Source organism: Tiliqua scincoides, chromosome 7 (genome assembly GCF_035046505.1).
Source record: "Tiliqua scincoides isolate rTilSci1 chromosome 7, rTilSci1.hap2, whole genome shotgun sequence".
NCBI classification, from domain to species: Eukaryota; Metazoa; Chordata; class Lepidosauria; order Squamata; family Scincidae; genus Tiliqua; species Tiliqua scincoides.
In genome coordinates, this window is record NC_089827.1 from 11,137,843 (window position 1) to 11,164,293 (window position 26,451).

General features: G+C 44.0%; 1 protein-coding gene and 2 pseudogenes across 1 annotated transcript in view; 1 reads left to right on the plus strand and 2 right to left on the minus strand.

Annotated features, from left to right (window-relative positions):
• KCND2 (potassium voltage-gated channel subfamily D member 2) overlaps positions 1-26,451 on the minus strand; it is a 318,270-nt gene that overhangs the window by 149,599 nt on the left and 142,220 nt on the right. The gene's annotated exons all lie outside the window — the stretch shown is intronic.
• LOC136657806 (5S ribosomal RNA) lies at positions 15,898-16,017 on the plus strand (annotated as a pseudogene).
• On the minus strand, positions 16,234-16,353 carry LOC136658210 (5S ribosomal RNA; annotated as a pseudogene).

A 26,451-nucleotide genomic window follows, 5' to 3' on the forward strand; every position in this document is an offset into this window, starting at 1 on the left:
CATCAGTGCTGTAGGTGGTGGCACATAAACAGTGGGATGTCCTGTCAAAGGTAGTGCCTTGATCTGTACTGCTGACCCTATAAGAAGAATACAGGAAGCTGCTTCCTTCTGAGTCAAGTGGCCTCTAGCTCAGAAAAACCACCTGAAAGTGGTTCTCCAAGGTTTCAGATAAAAGTTTCCGGTTTCCCAGTCTTTTTTGAAGATGCCAGTGATTGAACCTGGGACCTTCTGTGTGAAAAGCAGGTGCCTGAGAACTGAACTACAACCCCAACCCCTCTTTATGCACACCAGGAACTCTACCATTGAACGATGATCACTTTAGTACAACTCTCCTTCTGATATGAGACATAATAAACTTTCATCATTTTTAATGTATTGCCTGATAGCTTATATTGTCTTGGCATTTTTTCTCTTTACTACTGTAATATAATATAATAATATACAGTATTTATATACCGCCTTTCTTGGTCTTTATTCAAGACTTTATTCAAGGCGGTTTACATAGGCAGGCTTATTAAATCCACGCAGGGATTTTTACAAATTGAAAGGAGGTTCTCTCTTTCAAGAACCACTACATTCAAGGTGTTACACTCCGATCTGGTTTGACATTCTGGCCTCCATCCTCCCACGCTCCGAGCAGATGGAACAGCTCAGCTGCAGCTTGTCAGCTGCTTCAAGGTCGCACGGTGCCGGTGGCCTCGAACTGGCGACCTTGTGGATGTTAATCTTCAGGCAAATGGAGGCTCTACCCTCTAGACCAGATCTCCTGCCCAGATCTCCTGTATGGGCGCAATCCTAACCCCTTACGTCAGTGCTTTCCAGGACTGACATAAGTGCAACTGCAGGATGCAGCACATGTCCCATTGGCACTGCTATGCCGGTACTGGAAAGCACTGACATAAGGGGTTAGGATTGTGCCCTACAGTGCTTAGGACATATTTTCTAATCTGTATGTCTTTTAATGCTTTGTGTTTATAATTCCATGTGAATGTATACGTTTGGTTTTTGTGAATATTGCATATTTTATAAACTACATATAGATATTGTGCTTCCTACTATTTTTTGGACTCTGAGGCTTTTGATTTTTCGCTAATATATACAAGTTCTGCTGCTTATATGTTTTATTCATGATTTACTATCGATTTTACAGGTTTAATAGGTCACTTTGTGTGGATTTCTTCCCCCTGGATTATTGTACTTTTTAAATGTCATGAATTGCCTTGATATCCTATTGGTGAAAGGTGGGACATACATTTACGAATCAATGCATTTGTGAATTGTTATCTATATTGAGGCTCCAGGAATAGGAGAGATTCACAGCCAAATCCTATTGGGCTTTAGCGCTGGCAGAATGAGTCTTCTGCCTGCTCTAACTGCTGAAAAAGTGCCGTAAAATGCTTTCTGACAGTAGTGCACTGCCAGGACCCTGGTAGGAAGGCCACGGCCATGTGTGAACAGATGTGAGGGGGAGGAAAAACTGGCCAGGGAGGCAGCAGGACGGGAGGGGGGTCTGGCGGTGATGGCACACACTGAATTCTATCCTCCCTTCCTACAACCTCCTTGTCACCTTTCTATCCTCAGACTTGCACTAGACCAATTCCAGAGTGGGAAGCTTACAGAGATGTAAGGGAATTTAAATCTCCTTTTGCCTCTGAAGTCTCCCCATCCTCCTGCTGGATACAGAATGCCCTTTTTTTGCGTGGCTGCACCAGCAAGGCGGAAAACAGATGGAATTGAACTCTAAGTATCCAAAATAAAAGAATATATTGTACATACTGGCGGACATTGCCAACAGCTTAAGCAGCATTTGTAGTTTGTTGAATTTTTCACATGGTAAAGATAGAATTAAGACATTTTCGTTGACAAGCTCTCCAGAAAACAGACTCAGCCCTATTCTGATAAAGCACCTCTTCAGGAGAAGGACTGCATGCCTTTAGAAGGATTGCAGAGTACCATTTTTTTTTTTAACATAATATCACTACTGTGCACTAAATGGCTCATCCTTCTAGAAAGACTGTTTATTATAGGAGCTTCACAGTAGCCTGCCTGAGTGCCACTAGAGGACCTGGAAGAGATCTGAAGACAAATAAGAGCGGTAAGCAATAGCTTCTTAGCTATATTACAATCCAGGAACGGGTCAAAAATTAATTAGCGTATGTTAGAATATGATGCTGTGAGCACTACACTCACTGCTTAGTAACCAGTTAAGTATTCCATGCATGACGTGCAGAATGAGCAATAGCAGGACTTATTTTATTACAACCAGGCACTAAGAGTGCAGGGGTTACAGAAGAAAAAAAAAAAGACAATGTCATCAATGAAAACAAATTCAGAATAGGGAATACCTTTATTAGGACCAACTAAATATCTCAAACTAGCAAGATTTCTTCAGGCTCTATCAGCGATTTTCAGCCAGTGTCCCACGGCAGATTGGTGTGCTGTGAATATTCTGCAGGTGTGCCACAAGATTTTGAGGGTTATTTATTAGTAGGGCCAGTGGAGAATGCGAGCCCCCTTATTGGCAGCAGAGTGTGCTTTTCAATTGTCAAAAAACCCGATGGTGTGACTTGACAATTTTGGCACCTTGTCAATGTGCTACGAGATGAAAAAGGTTGAAAACTGCTGAGCTACATGTTAAGAAAAATGGGGAGGGGATAAACAAAGTAGGGTGTGACGCAAAAGCTCCCAAAGTCCGCCATTTGTGGCATTGCCCAGGTATCTCCCCAAACATAGACACATAAGACAACAGTTTTTTGGTAAAAAAAATTAAAGAGCCATGTTTATTGATTGCTTGCTTGACAACAACGCAGCAGGTCCTCTCTCTTCTAAGAAAACCCCTCCCAAGTGCAGACCCCTACCCTGAAGAAAACAGTTAGCTGCCTGAGCCCTCCTCCTGGCACAGAGCTCAATTCTATGCATGTCTATTCAGAAGTAAGTCCCATTATAGCCAATGGGGCTTACTCCCAGGAAAGTGTGGATAGGTTTGTAGCCATAGCCACTCTAGTTCCAAACCCAGGTTCACCTCCCAGTTTCCTCATAGCCAACCTCTGCAAAACAGAATCAAGGAAGCCAAATGTGTCCACTAGCTCAGGCAGCCTCTAAAACCGATGTTACAATTCAAGCCTGCATCACCGCGCCAGGCAGCCTCCGGCAACCAGTTCTGGCTATCCCCTCACAACTCTTACTTGCCTAAACACAGACACCATTTTCCTACTTCTCCTACCTTAGTTGAACTAACCAGCCAGGCACAGCTACCCAGACATCACCCTGCACAAAGCAGTGGCACTCCCAATTTGCCAGCAGATTGCTAGTCACCCAAAGAGCAGGTAAGGCAGCAGCAGGAGCAGGGAGGGAGAGGAACAGGGTGGGGAGGCTGCAGGAGGTGGTGGATCCAACAGCATTGGTGCACACTGGATCTTATCCTCCTTTTCTGCAGCCTCCCCACTCCCTTTCTCTCACTGACACAGGTCCTAGGAGACACACTGTGGAGCAGGAAGTTTACAGAGGTGTAAGGGGATTTAAATCCCCTTTTCCTTCTGAAGTCTCCTGATTTTCCTCCTCCCCAGTTGGATACAGTGTGCCCTTTTTTGGCACAACTGCATCAGCGGGTGTGTGTATGTGGGTGGAGGCTAGGATTGGGCTCTGAAAGCATCTCTGCCTTGTCCAGGTTTAGTTTCAGTGGGTATACCCTCATCCAGCCCATCACTGACCCCAAATAATGGTGCACACCTTTCCGTTACGTATAGGTGGCTTTCCAGTACACTGAAGATTCCTCTCCAGTATTCTTCAGCCTTTGGGTGAGCCTTTGCAGTTTCCAGGGGCAAATCAAGAGCACTTATGCAAAAGCCAGATGACTATGGGCACAAGCCTAACCAGGTCTACTCAGAAGTAAGTCCTATTTTGTTCAATGGGGCTTACTCTCAGGAAAGTGTGGTTAGTATTGCAGCCTTTGTCTTAGCAGAATCACAATTTTAGCAGAATCTTAGCAAATGGGCTGTGCTCTCCTTTACAGCAGGAGGCAAGTTTCTCCATACTTTCTTATCACTGTCCAGTCTGGTTTGGGGGGGGGGGGAACAATTCTGCCCCCTGCATCAGTCCTCAGAATCAACTTGCAAACCTTTCCCTGATAAGGAAGCACAAACTGCATAAAGAGGTCAGCTTCAGAACATACAGTATTTCTGCTAATCTCTGGACTTCTCTAAAGAGATCAAAACATCAAAATCTGATTAAAAGTGAAAACATCTGGATACATATATATCCCTACCACCCTGTTGTCTGGCTTGACAAGAGTGAAGACAGTTGGCTGAACATGCAAAGCTCTTTCAAAACGCAGCAATTTGTTCAATTTATTCCTTAACTGTGGTTTTTTAAAAAAAAAAACAAAAAAAAACCTTATTTACTGTACTCTCAGCTCTTTACCGAATTCAAAAAGAGAGATCACTGCACTATTACTTAACAAGAAACAAATACCGCATTTTTCGCTCCATAAGATGCACTTCCCCCCCCAAAAAAAAAGTGGGGGGGAAAAGTGTGTGCGTCTTATGGAGCGAATACTGCAAAAAAACCAAACAAACAAACAAAAAAAACACTCCGGCCCTGGCCCCACGCCCTGCCCGCTCTGCTCTGCTCTGCTTCCCCAGGCAGTCAGAGGCTGAGCTGGCCGGGGGGGGCCTCCTGCCTTTCCTCAGCGCCTGCGCGGACTGTAGCAGCGCCGGACGGAGCGTGAGGGCGATGAGCAGGGCTCCAAGGCGCCGCAGCTCACCAGAGCCTGAGCCTCGCAAGCCCGCGTGTCTACTCAGAAGTAAGTCTCAGAGTCACTGGGGCTCACTCCCAGGAAAACGTGGGTGGGGTGGCAGTCTCGCTGCCCAATCCTGTGCATGCCTACTCTGAAATAAGTCCCATTAGAGTCAGGGGGGCTTACTCCCAGGAAAGCCTCTCTCTCCCCCCCAAGCCTGGAGAATCACAGCCTCTCTTTCCCCAAGCCTGGAGCATCACAGCCTCTCTCTCTCTCTCTCTCTCTCTCTCTCTCTCTCTCTCTCCCCCCCCCCAAGCCTGGAGCATCACAGCTTCTCTCTTTCCCCCCCCCAAGCCTGGAGCATCACAGACTCTTGCTCCCCCCCAAGCCTAGAGCATCACAGACTCTCCCCCCCAAGCCTGGAGCATCACAGCTTCTCTCTCCCCCCCCACAAGCCTGGAGCATCACAGACTCTTGCTCCCCCCCCAAGCCTAGAGCATCACAGACTCTTCCCCCCCAAGTCTGGAGCATCACAGCTTCTCTCTTTCCCCCCCAAGCCTGGAGCATCACAGACTCTTGCTCCCCCCCAAGCCTAGAGCATCACAGACTCTTCCCCCCCAAGCCTGGAGCATCACAGCTTCTCTCTTTCCCCCCCCAAGCCTGGAGCATCACAGACTCTTGCTCCCCCCCAAGCCTAGCTCTTCCCCCCCCAAGCCTGGAGCATCACAGCTTCTCTCTCCCCGCCCCAAGCCTGGAGCATCACAGACTCTTGCTCCCCCCCAAGCCTGGAGCATCACAGACTCTTGCTTTCCCCCTCCCAAGCCTAGAGCATCAAAGACTCTTCCCCCCCAAGCCTGGTGCATCACAGCCTCTCTTTCCCCCCACCCCAAGCCTGGAGCACCACAACTTCTCTGCAACACAAAACTTTCCCCCCTCTCTAACACACACAGGCTGCCCCCTTCTCTTACACACACAGATGCTCTGCCCCCCCACACACTCACACAGCAGGGGAGGGGCGCTTTCACTCACCTCATCCAGCATCTGAATGTAAGCCCCCCCCCCCCATCACAAAGAAAAAACTGTCTCCTTGGTCAGAATGCCAGTGTTTGCTTATTGCACAAGCCCCATGTAAGGCTCGGTTCTCACCATAAATCCAGAGGTTTGTTGTGTCTTGAGAATTCAAGTTGTGGTTGGACTTTCCACTTGTTCATTTTTATTGTATTGTATGGGAACTGGTGAGGAGGTAGATGTGGTGTCAGCAGTGGCCCCTTTAAAGGTAAGGCCTGGGCATCCAGCAGAGTGTGCTGCACAGCTGCAGCCACTGGAAGGCAATAGGGCCCTCAGGGATATAAGGAGTACCTGAGGCAGGAAGGATTTGTGGGTTTTGAAGGGGTGTAGGTTAGAGATAGAGGAGGAGACTGACTGAATTTGGAATCTGACTGTGGATTGTGACTGGACTTGGATACCCTGACGGATTTGACTGACCTACCTTACCTGGAACCTGACCTTGGACTATAATTTGGCTTATTGGCTCTGGACTCTGATTTGGCAACTCTGATTGATGGGACTGATTTACTTGGCATCTGTGGACTGGAACTGGACTCACTTTTGCTTGCTGCACTGGTGAGTTGCACAAGGGGGACTGATCAGCCTTAAGTGGGCACGGGGCCCAGTGGATTGGCATTTGGCAGAACATCATTGTAGCAGAAAGATAATGTGATCCTCTATTTGTGTGCACCTGCTTTTGTGAGCTTTATAAATTCTGAGTTCTTGGGGTTTCCAGAAAACTAGAGTACTCAAACCTTTAAGTCTCTCCATTTGTTAATGACGGTGATAATGGTTCTTAATGCCACTGTTGACTGCTGTTCACTTTACATGGTTCAAATGTTATTCTGTTATAGTTTATTAAATATTTTATTACACTATTTGGTTCAGAATATTTTTTTTCCTGTTTTCCTCCTCTAAAAACTAGGTGCGTCTTATGGACAGGTGCGTCTTATGGAGAGAAAAATACGGTAATATATTGTAATAGAGAGCACTGAAGAAGGAAAAATAAATAAATGTGCCAAATACCTGCAGCAAATAAGAAGCAATAAAAATTACCTTCCAGATGTCTTATTTATTTCCCCAAAGAACAAAGTTTGAGTAGTCGTGGCAGGGTGTTATTCATATCAGTCTGCTAAACATATTAGCACTTGTCAGACACAAATTGATTTCTGTCTAAACTGTCCTTCAGTCTCTTTAGCTCCTAATCAGGCTGAGAACACACGAGGACTATGTAAGTGCGTCTTATTTATTTCGGCACATATTGCACATATACAGTTGCACATATACAGTTTATTGCATATATACTGTATGTTTGAAACTTCTGATCATTGTCATTCTGTGTTTGCATTGCCAAAGCATTACTAAGCATGAGAATACAGGTATATCCCTGTATCTGCAGGGGTTCCGTTCTAGATATCCAGGGATAAGTGAAACTGTGGATGCTGAATGCACGCATACAGGGGAACACCTGTATAGTATACTCTTCGGGTTGCGAGATTCTTTGCTTCAGTGATGCGCATCAGGACACTGATATTGAAAGTGGACTAAATTCAGTAGAGTTGCTGCCTACGATGGGAAGTTTGCCACTGAGAATGGGTGCTGGGTTTGGGTCTTTTTGAATACAGAGATTATTTAGCTCAATGTTTTAATTGTAATATATCTCTTGTGTACTGACATTTTCAAGTGCACAGTTTTATATTTTATGTACTGGTCAGTGACCGTAATAAAAGATTCATTCATTCATATACTCTTCCGTTTCACTTTAAGGTTTTTAGCTATGAACCCCAGTTCCCTCTTTAAAAGAGAGGGGAAAACAGCATTTCTCTTTTCTAAAATTTTCTAAATACCACCAAATTATTAAACTATTATAGGCATTACAGTATAGTGGCCGCATTAGGGAGAAGGGGGTGTTTGAGCAATGGGCTGTGTTTCAGAAAAAAGGCAGTTCCGGTTTCATACTGGGATGAAGGAGTAAAAAGGAAAGGTCGTCAGTGGTAAGGGGATTAGCTGTGATTGAGACATTGATCCAATAAACAGCTGCACTGTGGTTTATAGGCTTGGGCAGCCCCCCTCCCCCCCAATTTCATTTGTCCTATAGAAACTCATTTGACTTCCCTGGAACAATTTCAAATATTTCTCCTTGAGTGAAACCCTGATGTTTGCTTTGAATATCCACCCCCCCCTTTTTTTTTTTTTTTAAATTTCAGTGTCAACTTTATTTATATACCAGATTTGCACAACTTGTACAGCCCACCTGCAACAATTGGCAGCTTCTCAAGGATATGTTCTTGCTGCCTGCCTCACTTAGAGTCACATAGGAGTCTGTGGTTCTTAAGAGTCACATAGGAGCTGGTCTTGCGCTGTTGGTACAGGGAAGGAAAAGGACCAGTACCAATAATGGCTTCTGCTACTGCAGTTAGTACCAAGCTGAGACCAAATGGGATGGCATGTTTAATCTTGCATGTGAAATTACACTTCCAATGACTTTTCACACCATTGTACTAAAGCAGGGGTGCCCAAACCCCGGCTTGGGGGCCACTTGCGGCCCTTGGAGGCTCCCAATCAGGCCCTCGGGGAGCCCCCAGTCTCCAATGAGCCTGTGGCCCTCTGGAGACTTTCTGGAGCCCGCACTGGCCCAATGCAACTGCTCTCAGCATGAGGACAACTGTTCAACCTCTCATCTGAGCTGTGGGACGAGGGCTCCCTCCACTACTTGCTGTTTCATGTCTGTGATGCAGCAGTAGTAGTGAAGGAAAGGCTGGCCTTGCTTTGTGCAAGGCCTTTTATCAGCCTTGAGCTATTCCAAGACCTTCATTGTCTCTATAAGGTTAAGTTCCCTCTCTAATATATTCATTTATGTAAATTTATTCAAATTTTAAATTGTAAATTAATTCTTTCCCGGTCCCTGACACAGTGTCAGAGAGATGATGTGGCCCTCCTGCCAAAATATTTGGACACCCCTGTGCTAAAGGATGCAAATGGAACGTACCACCATTGCTAAGGAATCAAGGATGATGTTACCTTGCCCTGAGCCAGTTGCATATGCTGAACTAATGGCAGCACAATATGGCGAGCATGCCTTTCCATAGGTAATGAAGTGCAGAAGGATGATATCTGCTCAGACATAAGCTTGAATATGGATATCATGCATCTGCAGTGCATTATACTCAATGGGCTCCTACATTCGGATATGCACTGGACTTAACACATTTGGACAGGGAACTAGAGTCCTGCCATTGTGCACTGATGGTTTCATTGTACAAGAGAACTGCGCAGAAAGCCAGGTTGCATTTGTCAATAATGCCTCAACAATTAGGATGTGTTCCCTTTCTCCCTATTGAGAGTGATGGCAACATGGGTACTTTTTGTCACTGATGTCACCATTAAACCATGTTGTTATTAATTTAAATATATATCCTGCTTTATCTTCCAAAAACTTGAAATGGCTGATGAAACTGATGTATCAAACTAACTAGACCAGTGGTTCCCAACCTTTTTAGCACCGGGACCCACTTTTTAGGTACAACAACCTATTGGGACACCCCTAAAACCAGAAGTTATGTTGCTAAGCAGGAAGTGGCATCATTATGCTGACAGGGCTATAAGTGATGTCATTAAGCAGGAAGTGATGTAATTGTTTTATTGTTTTAATAAATCACACATTTAAAATAAATCACATGTTGTACTTATGGATGAGTCAGTATTTGAAAACATCTTGAATTTTTTTCAATAGCTAAGTTGTGTGTGACATGTTGTGTGTGACAATAAACCATGTTTTAGTTTTTATTTTATTTTAGATTTTCTGAGGTGAGTTCAGCTTTTTTTGCATGATTTCCATAGGAGGAGTCTCTGCAACCTCCTGAAAATCAGTTCACAAGCCCCAGCTTGGAAACCACTGAACTTGACAATAAGTCAAAACACACAACTCTGGTTCGGCACTGCGACATCATCACAGTCACTACTATATGAGGCCTGATTGCCTGGGACTGCATAGTGAAGAAGTTCTAAAAATGATATTAGAGCAGCAGTATATCAGGGCTGCAAAAAGGTATAACAAACGCAAAAGATCATCAAGGCAAAAGATCAGGAGTTTACCACAGAATTTTCACACTCGTTGAAAGCCCTTTTATCAGCTTGAAAATCTTTGAGTGCAAACATTTGGTGTTGCATTAAAACCCATGGAATATTTATTAGCTTTACAGCTGGAAACAACAGTGTAACCCTGAAATAACTAACAGGCATAACAGGAAACTATATGTGGGGGTGTAGGATGCTTCTGTCCTATTTGCTGAGAAGAGGTTGCTGCTTTACTTTAAGTTCATCTATAGAGCTATACTTTTCAGACCCTCATCTACCTGTTACACTTGACTATAAGGTGAAATCAATGCACAATGAGCCAACATCAGCAATAAGTAGGTCACCAATGAAGGTTTTCATAGTGAAGTGATTGTGAGGAGCTCCAGAAGGATCTCTCCAGACTGGCAGAATGGGCAGCAAAATGGCAGATGCGCTTCAATGTCAGTAAGTGTAAAGTCATGCACATTGGGGCAAAAAATCAAAACTTCACATATAGGCTGATGGGTTCTGAGCTGTCTGTGACAGATCAGGAGAGAGATTTTGGGGTGGTGGTGGACAGGTCGATGAAAGTGTCGACCCAATGTGCGGCAGCAGTGAAGAAGGCCAATTCTATGCTTAGGATCATTAGGAAGGGTATTGAGAACAAAACGGTTAGTATTATAATGCCGTTGTACAAATCGATGGTAAGGCCACACCTGGAGTATTGTGTCCAGTTCTGGTCGCCGCATCTCAAAAAAGACATAGTGGAAATGGAAAAGGTGCAAAAGAGAGCGACTAAGATGATTACGGGGCTGGGGCACCTTCCTTACAAGGAAAGGCTACGGCGTTTGGGCCTCTTCAGCCTAGAAAAGAGACGCTTGAGGGGGGACATGATTGAGACTTACAAAATTATGCAGGGGATGGACAGAGTGGATAGGGAGATGCTCTTTACACTCTCACATAAAACCAGAACCAGGGGACATCCACTAAAATTGAGTGTTGGGCGGGTTAGGACAGACAAAAGAAAATATTTCTTTACTCAGCGTGTGGTCAGTCTGTGGAACTCCTTGCCACAGGATGTGGTGCTGGCGTCTAGCCTAGACACCTTTAAAAGGGGATTGGACGAGTTTCTGGAGGAAAAATCCATTATGGGGTACAAGCCATGATGTGTATGCGCAACCTCCTGATTTTAGGAATGGGTTAAGTCGGAATGCCAGATGTAGGGGAGAGCACCAGGATGAGGTCTCTTGTTATCTGGTGTGCTCCCTGGGGCATTTGGTGGGCCGCTGTGAGATACAGGAAGCTGGACTAGATGGGCCTATGGCCTGATCCAGTGGGGCTGTTCTTATGTTCTTATGACAAACAGACAAGTGTCAAATGAAAGATCTACCATAAAATCCTGGAATTGTTCTCAGAGAAACAGTGCTAGCTACTGTTTATAAATAGGAAGATACATTTCTGAGTACATTAGAGAAGCGCACTTTGGAGATAATAATTAAGGATAATTTATGATATAATTACTGAAAAGCCTGTTGGAACTATCTTTGCATTAAATCAGACATTACCCAGAAAGGTGCTTAACTATTTGCAGCTCTTGTGCTCTATGCATCAACTACTGCCCTCAAACAAGCCTCTACATTTATGAATGAAGCTAGCATGAGAATATTTATTGGCACAGTGTTCTCCCACTGTTTGGGTTTTGAGCCAAACTATCTGGTGTGACACTGTATCAATGGAGTTTAGAAAATTAATGTTGGGCAGCCCAAATCTAACTCACTCCCAATGTGGTGATACAGCCTGGGGGGGGGGGGGCTCCAAAGTCGTCCTCAGGGCAAGGGAACATTCCTTTCCTCAAATACTTTTCCCTCTAAAAACTGGTCCCATGTGATCACAGATTTACATGAAGGGTGCACACATTCTGGCCTCTCTCCCAGCTTCTAGACTAGACTAGCCTGTGTGTGTGGAGAGAGTGGGTTCATCTGAACCACCTCCCCATGCAATTAGGGAAACTATCAGGAAGTGAGAGGAGGGGCCAAGGACATGCATGTGCTGTGAACATACCTGTCCATAATCATGTGGGAATGGTTATTGAAGAAGTTAAGTTTAGAACATTAGGTAAGAGGTCTGCTGGATCAGGCTAAGGATGCATCTAGTCTGGTATTTGGTTTTCACAGTAGCCATTAAGATTAGCCATTGCCTCTGGGAAACCTAAAAGCAGATGATAGAGGGCCCAATCCTATCCAACTTTCCAGCACTGGTGCAGCTGCAATGCAACCCTGACATAAGGGAACAAACGTTCCCTTACCTTGAGGAGGCCTCTGTGACTGACTCCCCACCAAGATGCAGTGCACACCCCACCAGCACAGCTGCACTGGTACTAGAAAACTGGATAGGATTGGGCCCGAAGTGAACAACCCTCTCCAGCTATTGGTCCCCTACAACTCCTATTCAGAGCCATTCTGCCTCTGAACTGGGAGATAGCAGCAAGACATCAAGATCAGTAGCCAGTTGATAGACCTGTTCTCATCTCTTCATTTTTTTTCTCCTCATTCATTTCTAATGCTATTGTATTTAGTTTGCTCTTTGGCTTAGGTGACACATTGGTTGCACTTGGATTTTAATTAGTATTTCATTTTAATGTGCCAGTTATTTATGACTGAATGGCTGCTTTGTTGCAAACTGCCCTGAGTCTTTTTTCAGACTGGTCACGGTATAGATTTAATTATCATCATTGTGAGAAATAATAATTTAATGCCTTCACAGGGCAGCTGAAAGTATCAGGCCTTTGGACACTAACAGCCTTATCTTTTAAGTAATGTTATTAGTGTGCTGCTATGGCATACAAGGACACCATAGAAGATCTAAAGCCTTACAGCTGGTGTTAAGAGTTGCAGGCTGCCTTTTATTTAAACCACCTGAGCCATCTCCCAAGAGGACCAATATTAAGGCATTGACAGCTGAAAAGAGTCGATGACATTTCCCAATGTGACACAGAAGTTGCTCCTAACTCTGGCAAGTATCTGAAGTAAAACTTGTGACATTTTTATAGGTTTTAAAACTTGTTGGGGAATCTTTTATAGACTTTTAATAGCTCCCTGAGAGAAACTTACATGTAACAAACAAAGGCTGCAATTCTGTCCACACTTACCTGGGAGTAAGCCCTATTGAATTTAGTGATCCTTACTTCTGAGTAGACATACTTAGGATTGTACTGAAAGGTAGCAACGAACAGTGTAGAAAACATAGACTGCCATAAAGCAGTCAGCACCAATCATAAAAGGCGCTCTGGCAACGCACAAAGTTGCACACTGCTGGAGAGTCAGTGGGAAGGCAGGAGCCTTCCTGCGTGTTCCCAAGCAGCGCAAAATATGCCACTGATGGAGGTAAGATGGCAGGGGAGGTGGTAGGGTATGAGGGGAAAGTAGGTGGGGTAGGGTATGAGAAGAAGGTGGAAAGAGATGGCAACAGGAGCAAGGGATGGACAGATCCAGGAAGGGGGTAGGTTTTGCAGCACTCCCCTAATTCCCTTCCTGGACCTGATCCTACAGCAGGGGTCCATGCAGACCTGTGCCATCTATTCAGCTAGGGCAGATCTGAGCAGACCCCCCCCCCAAATGCCACAGAGGTTTAACCCGGGTAAGGAGACAGTTAATCCCTTATGCAGAGGAGACCTCTGCAACTGCTCTCTTGCAGGCTGCAGTGGTAACCATTTCAGCATCTGTGGGGGTGGGGGGGAGAGAATAGAACTGGGTTCTTAGCTCATATAAATAGAATAAGAACAACAAAACCACAAGTACTAATTTTTAAAACAAAGTATGTGTTCATGGTATATGAAAAAACTAAAGGTTCAAGCACTTGATGGGTTTGCTGATGGGTGGAAAAGGAATCACATGTCAGAACAGCTCTCCCTCCCAAGGCACAAGAGATCGAAAAAGGGTTCCCTTGAGCCAAGTTGTACATTATGATCACTGACAAGTAACACAAACACAACAGCACTGCTTTATGACCGTATACCACAAACTTAAAAGCTTTTTTTCTTCCCTGTTGATTCATTAGCCACTATCGGTAAATTCCATATTTAAATAAATCTTCCATCTTTCTTCCACAAAAAAGCATCAGATTGTAAAGTGGTTTGAATTAATATAACATCATTTTCCTCCACTTTGGGATGCTAGTTAACTGGCCCATTGTCTCATGCTACAGTTCCATTATTGGACTCTGGTCTGCCAGTTTATTGTAGGATTGAGTAGTGTCACAGTGGGCAATGACTGAGTGACTTCTACATCTTCTGCAAAGCCGTCAAGGTCTCAGTGCCCAGTAACTATTAATAAAACATTATGGGCAGCCTAGCCAACCAAGGTTAGTATTAGGACCTCAAAATGGGTAAAGAAAACACCTGGTTTGAAATTACCCCATATTAAAAGGCTGCAACTTTTGTATTATTTCATTGAACATCTGTCATACTTTCATACCCTTAGTCCAGATGATAAAACGATTAATATGTGCATTCTTCATTTGATATGACAGGAATAAAATCATTGTCACAAGATCGATGCCGGTTACTTTGGGAGAATAAATGTCTGGATTTGCAGAGCTATTTATTTGGCAGCTGGAGACAATTAACCTAAGACAACTTTTTATTTCCTTGACATAATAGCTTAATTAAATGCGTGCTGCCAAGAGTTTTAGAAGGACGTGTGTTCACATTTTTAAAAATTAGTTCTGACAATTTGCCTTCAATAGGATTTCTGTGTAAAGGGATCCTGAATTGGAAATAAACTAGTTTCTCCACATTTTAATTGATGTTAGATACAAGAAATGAACAAATATCAAAGTGTAGCAGGAACACAAGGTAATATGACTGGAGGTGAGATGCAAATTTCTTAAGGAATCTTAAGGTTCTTAAAACAGTGATTTCCTGTTTTCTTTTATAGAATACCTAGAAATTTATCAGGACTCTTACAATTATTTTGATTCATTTAAGGTACAATCCTATCCTGCGGTGGAACAGGCAAGCTAAGAGGCTTGCGCTGTATCCAGCGCAGGATAGGTGCCCAAAGCGACTCGGCCAGAGTAAGTAAGCAAACCAGGTAAGCCACCCTTGCACCGATGGGTCTCCTCGGACCTGCACCACCTCCTGAGGTGGCACAAGTCAGAGGGGAGTGGAGCGGCTTGAACTTGCTCCGAACTCCCCAGGAACAGGGGTTGGGATCCGGCATAACTGCAGGATCCCAGCTCTGCCTCCTGCTCCCCACCTGCCCGCCCCTGGGGCTGCCCACCTACCCACCCTCTCCCACCCCAGAACGCCTCCCTCCCACCTTCTCCCCACCCACCCCCGCCAAGTTCAACCAACACATGACTCAGACCCTCTGTTGGCGCGGAGGCCTATTCCAGCCTCCGCAGGCCTGAGTGCCTCTGCGTGCTGGTCTAGGCAACTCATGAGGAGGCACAAACATGCCCTATGGCAAGTTTGCAACCTCCTAGGCAAGCGTAAGGGACTTGCGCCTGCCCAAGTGCCGCTCAGGATTGCGCTGTTAAATTCTTTTCAGATCTCCCTAAGATTTACAGCCTACTCTCCAAAAAATCAGCCCCCAAGAAAATCACTAGCCAAAGAAAATGGCAGAAAATAGAAGAAAAGACCACCAATTTTCTTAAGACGCAGAAAACAGGTTAAAGATGGAGGGATTCAGAAATGCCCTTAAAGTCATTTTATTAGAACAGAAAAATAAAACAGCTGGGAAAATAAAATAGCTCACCTCATCTTAAGGTATTTGATCAGAATGAAATGTAAGGTTCAAGCAGACAGTACAAGAAAGATATTACTCTAACCTTGTCAAATGTCATATTTATTGAATATTTTTAACAATTTTTGAAAGCAATACGTTATGACATGAAATGACTGAGATGCAGCAATATCTTGATTTCTTTTCAATTCAATTTATATTTTAAGAATATTATATCCTATGAAATAGTATGACAGCTAGTTGAAATCCAGATAGCGCTTTTTATGAATACAACCTGTTTTCTTCATAATTCCCTCTCCCTTTCCACCACTACGAGTTGACAGCAACTGTTACCCTGCACATGCCCAATCTCATCTGATCTTGGAAGCTAAGCAGGGTCAGGCCTGGTTAGTACTTGGATGGGAGACCACCTGGGAATACCGGGTGCTGTAGGCTTATACCATAGTCTTTTGAGACTGAAGGTTGCCAACCATTTATTTCCACCACTGAATTCAAACATCCATGGATTTATTGAATAAAGGTCTAAAGCATAGTTATACAGACAGTACTGCATCAGTCAAAAGTTTAGGAACTTAGAGGAAAGCACAACAATGCAATACAACACCCAGCAAACATGGTTGGCAACCTTCAGTCTCGAAAGACTATGGTATAAGCCCACAGCACCTGGTATTCCCAAGTGGTCTCCCATCCAAGTACTAACCAGGCCTGACCCTGCTTAGCTTCCAAGATCAGATGAGATTGGGCATGTGCAGGGTAACAGTTGCTGCAGCACTAATAAAACAATAACAACTAACTCCTAACTCTAACTATCACTCACCAAAGTCTTAGCTTTCCAAAGTCCAATCTAACACTCTTTAACGCCATGTAATCTCTTTATTGCTCTCAGGGTGATCAAGTAGCCATAAACCCCTATGGTCACTTGGCACCCAAAGGCAGAGCTCCCACACAGTAGAGTAGGTGGGAGGGGCAAAACAGCAAGTACTGCAGGTACCACAAAGTGCCATGTAAGTGGCCCCTTCCTGCTTGCTATCTGAGCAATTCCAGGCAATGAGAGTAACAAGCAAGTGAGCGTCAAACCAAACAGCGTCTCCTGCGCATTCACTTGCTGCCCAGAATGGCTACGTCAACGAATAGGAAGGGTTGCTTAAATGGAGCATGCTTTACAGTTTTGCCCCCCCCCCCTTCTGCTAGGCTACTGTTTCCATGGAACTTGAACATCAGCTCACATATAACATGTATCAACAAAGGCCCCTCCTTATGTTTTGGTATGTATCAAAAGTTGCGTAACCAAGTGATTTGATGTCTGGCTGGTCCACCCACCATGCAGTGAGGGGTGTTTCTGCACATGTCCCATCCCCACTTCCAGCATACTGTTCACACAATTGTATTGGGGGAAACTTTGTTCAAACCATCCAACACGTGACCAAGATACAATCAAGTAACAATGCAGAGTACTGCAGAAGCAGACTGCATCAGGTATGGGAAGATACGTGCACATGAAATTTCTCCCACGTGATGCGGAGGTGCTGGTAGACCTTGGAAACAACCTATTGAGTGGTACATATACACAGTTGTAAATGAGAGTTGGGTTTTCTTCAGAACCTTTTTTGAGAACTTAAATTCAGGGAGATTCCAAGATCATTCATTCTTCATATTACTGTGGATGTTTTAACTACAGGTGTGCATCACTTAAATTCTCACATCCCCGTCCAGTTAAGTCATTATGCAAACATTCAGCCCAATCTAGTGCCTCCCTGTCAGACACTCACTGCACAGTGAGTGTCACTCACTGGAGACCAATTGCCTCATTAAGAGCATCTCTGTTGTGCTTTGATCACCATCTTATATGAGCTTCATTGTCAGGTAGAAGGTCATGTGCAGAGTAATCCTACCTTGCACTGGAACAGGCAGGCTAGGAGGCCTGCGCTGTGTCCAGCACAAGACTGGAGACAGAATCGGTTCAGCTGGCAGCAAGGGGAAACTCTCCCCTTACCCCTGGGTAAGCCACCACAGCCCCAATGGGTCTAGGGAACTGACGCAAGTCCCAGGAGGACGGAGTGACTTGAAGCCGCTCCATGCTGATCGGGGAATGGGGTTGGGATCTGGCATAACTACCAGGTCCCAGCCCCACCTCCCGCTCCCTGCCTGCCCGCCCCCTGGAATGTTCTTCACCCACCCTCTCCCTACCCAGGAACGCCTCCGTCCTGCCTCCTCCCCACCTTCTCCCTCCCTTCCAGAGCTTGGCCGGTGCAGCCTTCCCTCTCCATGTTGGCACAGAAGATGGATGTGGCCTCCATGGGCTGGCAAGTGTCCCTGCGCCGGCCCAGCCGACACACAAGGAGGCGCAAACATGCTTTACGGCATGTTTGCAACCCTCCTGCGCCAGCGCAAGGGGACTTGCACTGGTCCAACTAATAGTTAGGATTGCACGCTAAGCGACTCGTGCCTGTACACTCTTGTATCAAGGTGTATTAGGAAAGCAGTAGCACCAGAATGCAAAGAAGTATGAAATGAATTTCTTGTTTCCAAGGAAGATCTGGATTTGTGTATGGGGAAAATCAGTTCTGAAACAAAGGTTGGGTTTTCACAAGCCATTTAGGAAATGGGGGGATCTGTATCTCAAAGGGGGGGGATAAAAGTCATCTTGAGGAGGCATAAGCCCTAAAAATTCTTCTTTGGATTCTGTCCTCTCTAAAAATCCATGTTTTTAAGACAACAACAAAAAATCCTAGAAACTGCGACACAATTAGGAACAGTTTATACCAGAAATAATTTTGATATGATTTCACTAATCCACTAATCAGTTTCAAAATGCTGGGTATATTTTAATAAATCAAGAAAAAATGGCACCAATGGCAGCTTCCTTTCCGAACAGCGCAATCCTAACTAAATCCCCATGTGACAATACAGCAACGCTGTCACGGTTTGTTGATTTTCACAGGGGATATCTGACCACTGAAGGCCTCCTTGGGGTAAGGGAACGTTTGTTCCCCTGCCGTGGTGTAAGCCCCAGCAGCCGCTATGGGTCAACTTGGACTTGTGCCAACTCAATCACTGGCGCAAGTCCACATTGACCCAGGAAGGTGGATTAGGCCTGGGAACGGGGCCAGGATTTTATATGTGCAGCACAATTGTATGAATGTCATAACTCAGAAGTAAGTCCCATCAGTTCAATTCGTATTGTTCCCAGGGAAGTGCATACAGGCTTGCAGCCATAAGAGTGTATTGAGATAATGTAGTGAGATAAGGACATCCCCCCCCACGCTTGTCTTTGTTAAACAACATAAACAAAGGTCACACAGACTAAGCCCAATTGCTAGATGACCAATATCACATAGAACATTTTCTGCATAGTACGTCTCCATCCTTGATTTCAAAATGGTTTCTATTAATCACACACAACAAAACAAATGATCCCACCAATGAATGAATATTCACATATTAAGTTGATCATAATCTTTCCCCTATAAAGGCAGTGTTGAATGAGCAAAGCTATTTTCTCTGTCTAGATGTTATATCTAGGGCAACAGCCTATCTTTCTAGGAAAGGTGTTTTGTTGTTGGCCAGTCTCCCTCTTCGTGATTTAGCTGACAGTTGAAATCTTGCCAAGGTGAGAGAGCATTTCAAGTTCAACAATGAGGAAAGCATCTTGTGTCAGTGCCATTTAAAAAAAGAGGAAGAAAGAAAGAAAGAAAACAAAGCTTTGCAAGTGAGATAGAGAGAAATGGAACGTAACTTTGGGCAATTTTGAAATGAGGAAAAGTCACATGTCCTTGGCTCCTGAGAGTGCTGGCTCTTTTCAAGGAGAACCTTTTGCACTGAAGAATCTTTTATTTATTCCCTAATACAAAGAGATCTGAAGTGAGCTGAAATTACAGAGATTACATTTAACAGGAATAATAAATAGCATCTCAGATTGCATTTCCTTCTAGTCTGAATGATGGAACAAGGGATGTTTCAGAAGTGGGAACTGAAAATGAATGAAATCAAAGGTCACAAGGGGAAAGAAGGCTGTTTGAACAATAAGTCATAGGCAGCAATGAAGCCAGGGTAAGGAATGATGGGTAGATATTTACATTTGGAAAATAATATCCACTAGTAAAAACATTTGCTTTTTAAAACATCTGCCTCAACACCTACAGCCAGACCATTACAGCTGCTCATGAGATTATATAGGTTATTACTCTGCAACAAAAAAGTTCTCAAAGCAGTCTACATAGCTAAAGAAAGGAAACAATTGTAACTGTGTTACCCAATGTCATTTATATAGATGTGCAACACATGTTTGCATATGTTTATGTCAGAAAACTGAAAATTCATTATAATGTGTGGTTGTGAAAAAGGTCAATTAAGACCAATTTTTATTTGAACTATGATGTGTCATATGCTATACTATAATTTTATAGATCCATATAGTCTCTGAGTAACAGGATGAGATACCTCTGCTTAAGGAATGTGAACTGACTTTCCCTAAAAGAATATAAGCTCAACAACCAGGAATATGGGGAGAGTGGAAGTTAGGTTCAAATGCTGCTTTCTTAGAAATCACATGACTTTTGAGAAGAGAAATCAAACTATAGAAAACAGAAGATATTGCCAACCGTGGAATGTTTTATGCTTGGTTGTACATCTCCCTCATGGCTGACCTCTGTTAACTGTGGGTGACTCTGAACCAGGACAATTGTTCTTAAATAAACAGAAAAAGTGAATCTCTACCTGCAAGCTATTTGTCTCTTCAGTGTGATCTTCTCTTGACTTAGAGCTCAGAGAAGGGGTAAGTAAATTTTAATTCCTCTTACATGATGCTGGATGCATGCAAGGAGAGTATGACCCAGGATAGCCTTGTGATATTTGAATTGGACTTATGGCAAGAGGCCTCAGGTCCCACAGGATCGAGGAAGGACAAAACTTTGGTTCATCAGAACAAATTGACCCCCCCCCCCAATATAGATGGCCGACTTAAGAGAAACCTTGCCTAGCTCTTCCTTCATTCGGGAAATTCCATGGTCACTGCATCTTGTTGGCATAGCAAATTTGACCCTGTAACAAAAACCACATCCTTGGAACTTCCTGATTTGACATAAACCAAGTTGTTAGTTATAAAAGAAGGGTCCCTAGCTTGCCTCACCAATCCCATAGCCAAATCAAATCAAGAGTTGCATACTAATTGAGGCCCTGGCCTCCAGAGCATGTCAAAAGTCCATTGCTGCACTCTCAGCAAGGTGTAAAGGAGTCGAAGCACCTGTCTTGAGCTGGGGATGAACCATCAAGGGCCATGAAGGTATAAAAGAAACAACCTTTTTAAGTTCGCCCAATAACAGCCTACATACCTGCCTATGGAATTTGGAGCATAATGTCCAAGCATCTCATTTCCATGGTGTTCCATGGATTCCAGGTATCACTGTTGGAAACCTAAGCAAGGATTTCTGAAACCCGGTTGTTTGTTCTGCTACTGGATGGCATGACATTGCTGTCTTAGAACACAGGTGGTGCTGCAGCCAATAGTGACTCGTTTATCCAAATATATAAAGGACATACAATTAGCAACAAATACCCAGACAAATCAGGGGAGGTGATTTAGAAGCTAGCACGAAGCGTGTTGTAAGCTCAAGCCTGCCATTCAGCAGATTCAGGCCATTTGGAGGACAAAAACAGCTCCAAGGGCAATGGAGAGAAATCCAGTACAACAGATAGAGACCAAGGAACAAGGAGGAGAAAAGACCTGAAGTGGCAGAGAGTGGAAACAATGCATAACTTGTGCTTTAAAAAAAACTGCTTATTATCTCACTGAAGGTAATATAAGCCTGCAATTTTATTCGCCAGTCCAGCTGTGTGTAATAGCTAGGAAAACATTTGGTCTCTTGGGTAAAAGGTGTTCCCAAAATAGCCACTCAATCAGGGTCAAGTGTAGTGATGATAGGCTGCATGTATTTACTGACAAGCCAGCTGAATGAAACAGCTGGTTTGCAGTATTCAGGATTGATTATGTTACATGATTCCAATTTAATTTCAATAGGTGCAATGTGTGCAGGCATCAAATAATTTGAAAGACGACAAAGATAATCTGCCGAGGTATCTGCTATTCATGAATTATACAGTTATAATACAGTATCTCATTATACGCTGCTGGCTGGAGTCTCGTAAATCTAGTCTAGGGATACTATTAATGTAATGCACACACAGGGGAATATGCATGTGCCTTATTGGAACTACTGTCAAAGTGAAATGACAAGCGGTAAGCATTGTGTGTGTGTGTGTGAGAGAGAGTTTCCTCATTGTTAATGGGAACTGCTTCTTTGGCTATTGTTATTATGTAGTCAGTATATATTTTGAAACTCAGAACCATAACAGAATCCTACAATCCAAGCACTTGCTGCAACAAAAATTCCCTGATTAAAACAATTACAGGCAGGTGCTTCTCTGCTCATCCACCTCTAGGACGGGAGTTTCCATAGCATACCTAGACAGCTGGTTTGATAACACAGGCCAACACACATTTTGCTTCCTTACACCAGTTCCTGGATATATTTGGGGTGCTGATTCCAAAAATGGCATCTGTTTTGCCCTATAAAGTCTAGTTTTGGAGATACGGCATAGTTTCATTAGTGAATGGTTCAAGCAGCTTCCTCATGAGGAAGCCTACACCATGGCTTCCTTGTGTAATTGTCTGACTTTGGTTATGATAAGAAGTATCATGCGGTATTAAGGGGAAATCTTTACTGGGGGCAGGAGGTGTGGTGTGGTGGCTGAGATGGTGCCTTCCTTAAGAAAGTTAAGCAGGTTCAGCTGTGGTCTTCACTATGGTGGACCCCATTCGCTGTGAACGTGGAATGCAGAGACGTCAGCTGGAGCTGACAATATCCTGAGCACCAACTACTGCGGAAGCTTGAGAGTCCAGGATGATGGCTGCACTTGAATGAAAAACAACCAGTGAGCTGACGTGGTTCTGCGAGTTCCTCCCATACTGTAAAAAGCCCATGGAAAAATGGTGGTTTAGAATTAGCCTGCCTATGTAAACCGCCTTGAATGCTATGTGAAAACAAATACTGGAACAAATAAATAAAATACTGTAATATTAAACCTCACACGCATTCACCTCTGGGAAGGAGAAACTTGACATATAAGATGCGTGCTAAAAACGAATGGGGATGTAGCCCAGCTTGGTACGCAGACAGTCCCAGATTTCATCCATGGCATATCTAGGTATGACTGGAAAGCACACCTGACTGAGGTCCCAATCATAAACTGGCCCAACACTGAGTGCTAGCGCTAGCGCTGGGTGCTAAAAATGTGACATAGAGCACATTTACAGCACCCAGTGGGCAGTGAGCACTGGTGATGGGCCTACACAGTCCAGCATCAGGCCCAGTGCTGGCAGGAAGAGGATGCGCTGCCATCACGGGTAAGTGCAACTGCTGTGTGGCAATGTGGCCCCTGGGGGGTGGAATGAGGGCAGAACGAGGATGGGATGTGGGAGGAACTGGGGCGAGAAGGGGGTGGGATCGGTGAACCTGAACTCCATGTCAGGCCTCTCAAGTCTGCTGAGTCATGCTGGGTCTCTCAAGACTGTGTCAGTAGAGTAGCCCCATTGTGGGGCTTGGGGTTTACCCCAGAGGAAGGGAATGAAAGTCCCCTTCCCCCAAGGAGACCTCTAGTTGCTTCCTGGTGCCTGCTGGATACAGCTGTAGCTGCTTTGGCACAACTGCTCCAGCGGGCAGTGGGAAGCTCAGGACTGGGCTGTGAAATCCTGGACAGCCACTTGTTACCAAGAGCACTCTCCAAAGACATGTGTGCAACATACACACATGACTCTCAACTCCCAAGAAAAGACCTTTGACCATTTACTTGTGGGGCACCCACATTGGAAATTAGTACTTGAGTGGTTAACTGAAGGGACAAGAGACATGATTAAATAAAACTAACAGCCCACTCCTATCTAAAGCCTCCTCCTCCAATACAGCCATGTCACCAGAGCATGCACTGCATTCTGTGGGGATGGGGCAGTCCTGGAGTTAATAGGCCTGGATAGTTAAAACAGACAAAAGGAAGTATTTCTTTCCCAGAGTGTAATTAATCTGTGGAAAGCCTTGCCACAGGATGTGATGATGCCACCCAGCCTAGATATCTTTAAAAGCGTTTTGGACAGATTAATGGAGGAAAAATCCATTACAGGTTACAAGTCATGATGACTGTATGCAACATCTGCTTTTAAGAGATAACCTGCTTATCACTGATTGCCAGGTGCAAGGGAGTGGCAACATGGCTGCTCCCTGAGACATCTGGTCGGCCACTGTGAGATACAGGAACCTGGACTTGATGGGCCTGTAGCCTGATCCAGCAGGGCTCTTCTTGTGAGTTCTCCGCCAGGTAAGGGAATACTTGGTCCCTTGCCTGGGCTTTGGCATTTGCTTCCATGATGGGTCTATTTGGATCTACACCAGCAATTCTGAATGGATTGAGGCCAGGAAGAGGGATAAGCTATAGGTGGAACTGCTGCCATCGATATTGCCCCCTTCCTGGCCTTGACACCCCAACCCTGCTCCACTCCTCTTCCTCCCCATAATCTAGGAGTTGAATCTGGGATCTTCTGCATGCAAAACATGTGGTCTATCACCTACCTACAGCACCATTCTCCAAAAAGATGGATATGATCTGAATACCAGCTGCAGTCTGGGAGCAATGGTGAGAGGGGAGTAAGCTTTCACCTTCTGCTTGTGAGCTTTCTAGAGATATCTGTGGAAAACAGGATTTTCAACTACTTGAGCTCAACTTTGGTCTGATCTGGCAAAACTCTTCTTAAGAAACTTGGGGGAAGTTTTTGCTGAAACTTCTGTTGACACAAATACATTTCAGAAGCAGTTCTAACTGTCAAGCTGGTATCAATGTGTGCAGATCAATGCACAGACATGTGTCGCTTAACAACCTCCCACTTAACAACGGACCGCATATACAATGCTGGTCAAAGTACAACAAAGAGGCTCTTAATGAGGTAGTCTGGTCTCCCACAGCCTGCAGCAGCAGTGTGTGTTAACGCAAAGAGAGGCAAAGAATGGAGTCAATCTATCTCCAGTAGCCTGCGCAGCCAGCTAGTGTCTGGCAGGGAGTGTCTGTTGACACAACAAAGGCACTAGATTGGGTTGAACATTCGCTTAAAGATCTAATCCAGCCATTTTCAAACACTGTGCCATGGCACACTAGGGTGCCGCAAGCGGTCCACAGGTGCGCCACAGGAATTGGGGGAAAGGCCATTTATCAGTAGGGTCAATGTGAGATGTGACCCTTCCACTGGCAGCATGGTGTGCCTTGTCAATTGTCAAAAACCTGATGGTGTGCCTTGACCATTTTAGTGCCTTGTCAGTGTGCCATGAGATGAAAAAGGTTGAAAATCACTGATCTAATAGCATAACAGCGGGGATCGGAGAACGTATCTCTGTCGTTAAGCAAGGAACACCTGTATTGCTGTATAAGTTATGCCTCCACACGTTCATGGGATATCTAAATAGCATCACAGTGTAAAAAAAAATCATTTCGCAAAGGTCAGCTGGTAATCTGGCCTTTGGAGACACTCTCCAAACAATTAATTCATGTAATCCTCTTTGAGATAATGAGAGAAACCATTACTTTACAAAAATACAATTTCTCCCTGCAAATATTATGATGTTTAATAATTATGTTAATCTATAATTCATATTCACAATTCATCTGGCAAAATCATTATATGTCTTTACATTTATGTTGATTGCATAAATATTGCATTACCTTTGATCACACACGTACCCTGCAATTAGGTGTTATGTGTGTGTTTAAATGCATGTAGCTGAAAAAAGCACAACTAATTTTAAAAGAATAGTCCTTTGAAATATTTGGGTTATTCATTTTTTTAAATTAAACCAAAGATTGCAAATTATTTTTTCTCATTTCATGCAGGAGAGCAAGTACTGTTCACTGTTGGGTAAATTACCTGAGTGAATTTCCAGACACTTGGGCCTGAATCCATGCCATATGATCAATACCATGATCTTATTCAGTACCACGTATTTCATCCCACTGGGAACTGGAGAAAATTTCTTGCTGTTGTTACTGTTAAGTATCTAGTTTGAACTCGCAAAACTCTGAAACGAGTCGACACAACACCAGACCCCCAGGTTGGATGTAGGTATCAACATTTCAGCATGAATAGCAAGAAAATGCCTCCATACATGAAATGTCTTGGTTTTCTTTGGTTCTTCCATTCCAAACTGCTATCAAGAAGACACATCAGCCATGATGAGCCCCAGTCTAGACATTTCTAGAAAAGAATCTTCATCCAGAAACTTCCAGAGCAAACATGTGAACTCAAGATAAGTGGTAATTGAAACTGAGAAATCATTTGTTAGAAGAGATCCTAAAAGATACACACATACAACCTTGGACAGACACCCAAAAGGAGATGTAGAAGAGAAATGCTAATGGTTGTCTAGGCAACACAAACCAAATGACTTCAAGATGAAAATTACTTGTAAGGCAAGTTAAGGGCTCTGTGGGTACCAAATAAATAAGTTGCAGAAAAAAGGAATATTTACACCTTTTAAATTTGAATCCTCAGTTTGCAGTCAAGGTTTCTATCAAAGCAATATCTTTTCTTTTACGTGAACTATAAAAATATGATCAAACATGGTTTCAAAATACCACTTGAAATCCCAATAGTTCTTAAAGTTTTTAACCTTATTCTGAATAAACCTGAAGACTTGAAAAAAATTAGCACAAAGAAATGGAACATCACATAACTGTCCCCCATTAAATCTCTCCTCAAGGTGGTCCTACGGAACCTGCAATGTTCAACGATACAAGTCACCTCTAAGGTCTAATTCCCAATGAGCTATCAAAATG